A 6,549-nucleotide genomic window follows, 5' to 3' on the forward strand; every position below is an offset into this window, starting at 1 on the left:
TCTTAAGCCATCAAAAAACACTCAATAAGTATCTTTTAAAAGAAGTTACTTCCCTTATGATTTTTATTCTTAAACTTACAGTGTTAAAATTCAACTCCCCTCATATTGTATTCCTATATATTCAAAATAATCATTCATATTTAAATTATGAAGAATATTTTAGTACATCACAAAATGTCAATGTCTGTGTTTTTATAATACTTTCAGACTAGGACACAAGAGACAGATATCAAATTTGTGGCTGACATCAAAATAGAATGAATAGTTGTAATATTATGATTCAGTGAGAATAGAGTTGGAAGGGGCCCCAGAGTCCAGTTTCTACTTAATTCCTTAATTTTCCCCATGAGATACATAAAAAAGAAATTAAATAAACTGGCCAAAATTACATAATCTTCTGAATCTGGCCAATATTTTACATGATTACTATACTGTACCAGGATACATGGCAGAGCCAGAACTACATGTATCTGTTGCATTAACTCCTAATTGGATAATTTTAATTGTAGCTCATTACCTCTCCCTCATCTCCATTGTTGCTCTCCAACTTCACACTCCGTTTTATTTTCCTTCATTGGTCTTCTCAAGATGGAAAATTATATTATGTACATAATCAATTGCTTGCTCAATGTCCATCTCCCCCACTGGAATAGAAGTGTTCTGGTGGCATGAATCATACCTTCCTTATTCTCCGCTATATTTCCATCAATGAGAAAAATGCCTGGCACATAACAGGAATACACACATGCACACAAAAAAAAAAAAAGAAAAAAGAAAAAAAACCAACACTTGAAAAACTGATTAATCCATTAACAGTTGAGATTTTTAAAAGGCCAACTTGCATTTCACTGACACCAGCAGCCCCATAGCATGAGAAGAGCAGATTCCCTAATATCATCACCTAGTGGTCTTCAAAGTCCAGCTTGGTTGACACTGACCTAAACTCAACTCCAATCAAATTTTCGCCCCTGCTACTCCATTGAAACTGCGTACTCAAGTTTCCCCGAGCCTTCTAATTCTAATGCCCAGTGGCCTTTTCTCTACCCTTCTCTCTTTTGCTCTCTCTCACAGCATTTGCCATGTAGGGAATTGTCTGTGCCTTGGCCTCTCTCTTTTCTAAGTGGTGTCAGTTTTTGATATAAGGCCATTTTTTTTCTTCTTTTTACTTTGACCATCTGAGTTATCACAAATTCTGTTTCACTGACCTCTCTCTGCACAAACCCCCAATCTCAGTTTCCAGCCCTATTTTCTCTGTAAGACCTGGAAACTTTTCTTTGAACTTGTATGAGATATTTCTTCTCACATGTGCTGCCATCACCTAAAACTCACTGTGTCTAACACTACCTATTATTGACATATATGTTTATGAAAATATATCTTTTCCTCCCAATCAGATTAAAGGAAATGTGCATTATACTTTGGGATTCCTGTATCAATAAGCAAACATCATGTCTTGGGCTTTGGGGGTGTTTAATAAATACCTGTGCTTGACCAATATCAAATATAGTGAGTGTCATGGTAGAATTGTGTCCCCCAAAGATGCAATACCGGAATCCTAAACCCTGGGCAGGACCTCAAAATGTGATCTTATTTTGAACTAGTGCTGTTGAAATTGTGATTAGTTAACATGAGGTCACACTGGGGTAGGTTAGATCGCTTAGTTCAATATCACTGGTGTTTTTATAAGAACAGGAGAGAGACACACAGGTGACGAATACCAGTGACAGTGGAGACAGAGATTGAACAATGCTGAGGATTACCAGCAAATACCAGAAGCTAGATGAGGCAAGAAAGGATCCTACCCCATATGCTTTAAAGGGAACATGGCCCTTCATTTCAGATTTCTAGTATCCACAACTAAGAGGAAATAACATTCTGTTGATTGAAGCCACTCAATCGATGGTATTTTGCATGGCAACCCTAAGAAATACATGCGTGAGTAAGAAGGATCAGATGACTCTGAAGTCAATCCCAAATCTTCTATTTAATTATGTGAGCTTGGAAAGCTTATGAACTTCTCTTGTGTTTTGGTTGTCTTACCTGTAAAGTGGGGATAATATCTGTTTCATGGGATTTTTGCAGGAGTTACATTTATAATGTATATTACAAACTTTACATAGAACCTATCCCAGAGTATGTGTTCAAAACTAGCATCTTATTTGCCATTTGCATTTTGAAATAAGGTCTTTATTTACAGGAACTAGTGTATTCAGTCAGTATTTATTGGATATCTTCCTGGATTAGGCACTGCTCTAGTATTTGGGATACAGAAATAAACAGAAAGACACTTACTCAAGGAGCTTACCTATGGATAATAAGCCTATTTTTTTCACTTACTAAATGGATGAATTAACTAAAATTATCATTATATTTTATCCTAAACTCTGCTTCAAAGAATTATTATGATTTAAAAAATGAGTGGATTTGGCTATTAAGCTACAGCAGATCCTTGTCAGGGTATCAAAGCACTAGGAGCCATCATTACATGATATCTCGCTTGCCATGGTATAAAGCAGCGTTATTTTTATATCTTTCCATTGACAGTGAAAAGGGGAAAAAAACAATTTTTATTACTTTTCTTAACTGCAATTCCACATTTTAATGCTGTATGAAACCAATTAAATTTAGCATATACAAATATATTAAAAGGTCAAACTGTCATATATAAAGATACCTCCAAGTAAATCTTCACCATTGAAAGGAAAAAAATATTACCCTCAATGTATTTTTCAACTGTAAAAAGAAAAACCCTCACGCAGTTATGATCATTTTCTAAAATTTATGCCGAAACCGGTTTGGCTCAGTGGATGGAGTGTCGGCCTGCGGACTGAAAGGTCCCAGGTTCGATTCCGGTCAAGGGCATGTACCTGGGTTGCAGGTACTTCCCCAGTAGGAGATGTGCAGGAAGCAGCTGACCGATGTTTCGCTCTCATCGATGTTTCTAACTCTCTATCTCTCTCCCTTCCTCTCTGTAAAAAATCAATAAAATATCTATTTAAAAAAAAAAGAAATAAAAAATAAAATTTATTTAATGACACTAGGGCAATGAAAATTTTAACTAAATGCTGTTGAAAATGTAAAGCAGTGTAAGTAACAAAATAACTATAAAAGTGTTCGTAAGCTTTAGGATATTAAGAAAGAGCAGAGAGAGAGTCAACATACAGGCATACTTCGTTTTCTCCTGCTTTGTTTTAGCCCGCTTTATTGTGCTTCACAGATACTGCCCTTTTTACAAATAGAAGGTTTGTGGCAGCCCTGGCCTGGCCAAGTCCATCAGCACCATTTTCCAACCGCATCTGTTCATTTTGTGTTTCTAGGTCACATGTTGGTAATTCTCTCAACATTCTTTCATTATTATCATATTTTCTGTGCTGATCTATGACCAGTGATCTGTGATGTTACTATTGTAATTGTTTTAAGGGTGCCACAAACTGCTCTTATATAAGACATGGTCTTAACAGATAAAAAACACTGCGTGTTCTGACTGCTGTACTGACCAGCCACTTCCCCGTCTCTCTCCCTCTCCTCAGGTCTCCCTATTTCCTGAGACACAACAATATTGAAATTGGGCCAATTGCTGTCATAGCCTACAATGGCCTCTACTAAGTGTCCAAGTGAAAGGAAGTCACATGTGTCTCACCTTAAAATTTAGTGAGGAAGGCATGTCGGAAGCACAGATAGGCGGAAGCTCGGTAGGTCTCTTGTGCCAAACATACAAGTTCTGAATGCAAACAAAAAGTTCTTGAAGAAAATCAAAAGTGTTACTTCAGTGAATGTCTGAATGATAAGAAAGCATGACAGCCTTGCTGCTGATATGGAAAAAGTTTTAGTGGCCTGGCTAGAAGATCAAACCAGCTACAACTTTCCCTGAAACCAAAGCCTAATCCAGAGCAAAGACTTAACCCTCTTCAATTCTGTGAAGGCTGAGAGAGGTGAGGAAGCTACAGAAGAAAAGTTTGAAGCTAGCAGAAATTGGTTCATGAGGTTTAAGGAAAGAAGCTGTCTCTAAAACATGAAAGTGCAAGGCAGCAGCAAGGACTGATGTAGAAACTGCCACAAGTTATCGAGAAGATCTTGTTGAGATCATTAATGAAGGTGGCTACTCTCAACGACAGTTTCAATGTAGGTGAAACAGCCTTATATTGGAAGAAGATGTCATCTGGAATTTTCATAGCTAGAGAGGAGAAATCAATGCCTAGTTTCAAGGCTTCAAAAGAAAAAGACTCTCTTATTAGGGGCTCATGCAGCTGGTGACTTTAATTTGGAGCCAGTGCTCATTTACCATTCGGAAACTCCTAGGGCCCTTAAAAATTATGCTAAATCTACTCTGCCTGTGCTCTATAAATAGAACAACAAAGCCTGGATGACAGCACATCTGTTTACAACATGGTTTACTGAATATTTTAAGCCCACTGTTGAGAACTACTACTCAGGAAAAAAGATTACTTTCAAAATATTACTGCTCATTGTCAATGCATCTGGTCACCCAAGAGTTCTGATAGAGAGATGTTTTATGCCTAGTAACGCAACATCCATTCAGTAGTCCATGGGTCAAGGAATAATTTCAACTTACAAGTCTTATTATTGAAAACAGCAGTTGTCAACTGGTGGTCCGCGGACCATTGGTGGTCCATGAGGTCTGAAAGGTTGGCGACTGCTGATTTGAAAGATACATTTTGTAAGACTATAGCTGCCATAGGTTGTGACTCCTCTGATGGATCTGGGCAAAGTAAAGTAAAACCTTCTGGAAAGGATTTATCATTCAAGTTGACATTAAAAACATTTGTGAAGAGGTCAAATTATCAATATTGACAGGAGTGTAGAAGAAGTGACTCCAGCCCCTCCTGGATGACTTCGAGGAGTTCTAGACTTCAGTGGAGGAAGTAACTGCAGAAGTGATGGAAATGGCAAGAGAACTAGAATTAGGAGTGGAGCCTTAGGATGTGATTGAATTGCTGCCATCTCACGATAAAAACTTTTATGAATGAGGAGTTTCTTCTTATGGATGAGCAAAGAAAGTGATTTCTTGAGAAGGAATCTCTTGCTGGTGAAGATGCTGTGAAGGCTGTTGCAATGACAACGAAGGATATAGAATATTGCATAAACTTTGCAATAAAGCAGCAGCGGAGTTGAGAGGATGGACTCCAGTTATGAAAGAAGTTCTGTGAGTAAAATGCTATCAAACAGCCTCACATGCTACACATAAATCGCTCATGAAAGGAAGAGTCCATTGATGTGGCAGACTTCATTGTTATCTTAAGAAATTGCCACAGCCCCTCAACCTTTAGTAACTAACCTTCAGCAACCACCACCAGCCATTAACATCAAGGCAAGACCCTCCACCAGCAAAAGAGTATAATTCGCTGAAGGTTCAGATGATGGTTAGCAATTTTTAGCAATAAGTATTTTTAAATTAAGGTATATACATTGCTTTTTAGACATGATGCTAGCGCATACTTATAGACTAAAATATAGTATCAACATAACTTTTTATGTACTGGTAAACCAAAAAATTCACGTGACTTACTTTATTGCAATATTTGCGTTATTGTGGCGGTCCAGACCCAAACCTGTAGTAGCTCTGAGGTATGCCGGTAATTTTTTATCTCAAAGACAAGGAATTACTTTATAGATATTTGCTATATTTATCAACAGAAAGTATGTCAAATACCTGATATGAGTGTCTTAGGAAGCACCCCTGTATGATTCTCTCCCTTGTCCACTTCTCTCTGACTCTGACTAGGTCCCTAGAATTTCGCTGTCCAGGATGGTAACATAGCCATACCCCAAATGTGACTCCTGAGCATTTGAAATGTGACTCATACAGGTTGACATGTGCTAAAAGTGTAAATGCCACCAAACTTTGAAGGCTTACTATGAATTTTTTAAAATATACCAATTACATTTAAATTGATTATAATTTGAAATAACAATCTTTTGGTTATATTGGGTTAAATAAAATATCTTGTAAAAATTAAATCCACCTGTCTTTTTCCTTTTATAATGTATCCACCAGGAAATTTAAACTTCCATATGTGGTTCACATCTGCAGCCCACTTTGTATTTCTATCGGACAGTACTGCTCATGTTAAGGAGTCACAGTGGTGGGTACTGGCAAGGGCTTGTTGTAGTTAAAGATCACGAATTAAGTGATTAATTCATCTCTAACACTAGCTGATTGATCTAACTACACTTTTCTGTGTATGAGCTTTATTCAAACTATGAACCAACTATGGACCAACTTCCTCTGCAGAGCAAGAACCAGAGCAGCACATTTACATTCTGACATTTTGTTAAACCCACCATCACTGAGTAATTAGCATGCCCTCACTAGTCCCTTTTCCAGAAACCCAGGAAAGCTCTCTGACTGGCTTGGTTTAAGGAAGGTACCCAGCATGAGACCAATCAACTGCAGCCAAGTGGGTGGGATCTATAGGAAAATGCAGCTCTGTGCTAACCACAGGGTTGGAGGGAGGGAGGAGAAGTTCCCATGAGAAGGATGATAATGCTCCTAGAAGACCTAAAAGAAGAGTGCAAGGAATTTAACAG

The sequence above is a fragment of the Myotis nattereri genome, assembly GCF_964212035.1.
Source record: "Myotis nattereri genome assembly, chromosome: 8".
Lineage (NCBI taxonomy): Eukaryota > Metazoa > Chordata > Mammalia > Chiroptera > Vespertilionidae > Myotis > Myotis nattereri.